Here is a 983-nt window from a genome sequence, read left to right as displayed (position 1 = left end):
CCTGCTCTCTCTGTCTCTCCCATGAACATTGTATTCTAAGCTTCCATTAAACCTATGTTTATTCTTTGTTGTTATCTGGTGTAACCAGTTTTGTCAAAGCTTCCACATATTAACTTTCACAACCTCCATAAAAAACCACATGAATAAATTATGATTGTTTTATAATCTATGTATGTTATTAAAGCAAAGATGAGAATACAAACCACATTATCTCATGTATTTAATTAGAGGTTAGCTAACAAGATACACGCATTAAAAAAGAAAGATGTGTATACCCTGCTTTGAATCCTCAGCAAAAACTTTGACAGGAGTTAAAACTCAATCGATCTATAGAACTGTTCCGGCCCACCAAATAGTAACAACACAATGGGTAAGCAGAATTGAATTCACGGATAAGGAAAAGAAGGTCTCTTTGAAGATTGAAATACGATGCATATATAATATACTAAACAAACACCTCAAACTAAATATTTTGGATTAATCAATTGCAAATACAAGGGGCCTTGCACTCAATAGTTATTTCTTTATTCAGAAATAAGACATAATTTATGTGTGAAAAAAGAAATCCAAAAATAAGTGAAATAAATGTGAGATTAGTGATTGTATTCCTTGACAGTCAATAAAATTTACGTGCTTCAATAACTCAGTTGGCTAGACCATATGGCTGTTAACCATAAGGTCGGAGGTTCAAGCCCTCCTTGGAGCAACATGTCAAGTTTACATATTAAGCCCATGCACTTGAACCTATAAATATGAACTATATAAAAAACCACATGACTATATTATGATTGTTTCATAATCTATATATGTTATTAAAGCAAGATAAGAACACAAACCATGTTATCTCATGTATTTCATTAGAAGTTAGCTAACAACAGACACACACTAAAAAAGAAATACAGGTATAACTTGCTTTGAATCCTCAACAAAAACTTCAGGAGGACGTAAAAATCAATTGATATATAGAAGTGTTCTGGCTCAAC

At 32.1% G+C, this 983-nt stretch overlaps 1 non-coding gene across 1 annotated transcript; it reads left to right on the top strand.

Annotated features, from left to right (window-relative positions):
* The first annotated feature begins 632 nt into the window (after positions 1-632).
* On the top strand, positions 633-706 carry TRNAN-GUU (transfer RNA asparagine (anticodon GUU)). Its single transcript has one exon. It is a non-coding gene; the product is annotated as a tRNA-Asn (tRNA).
* Positions 707-983: the final 277 nt, after the last annotated feature.

The sequence above is a fragment of the Azolla caroliniana genome, unplaced genomic scaffold (assembly GCF_043228905.1).
Source record: "Azolla caroliniana isolate FFs.n. ecotype wild unplaced genomic scaffold, voAzoCaro1.0.p SCAF_15, whole genome shotgun sequence".
Classification (NCBI taxonomy): Eukaryota; Viridiplantae; Streptophyta; class Polypodiopsida; order Salviniales; family Salviniaceae; genus Azolla; species Azolla caroliniana.
Note: the sequence above shows the minus strand (reverse complement) of the source record. Positions and strands in the feature narration are given on the sequence as shown.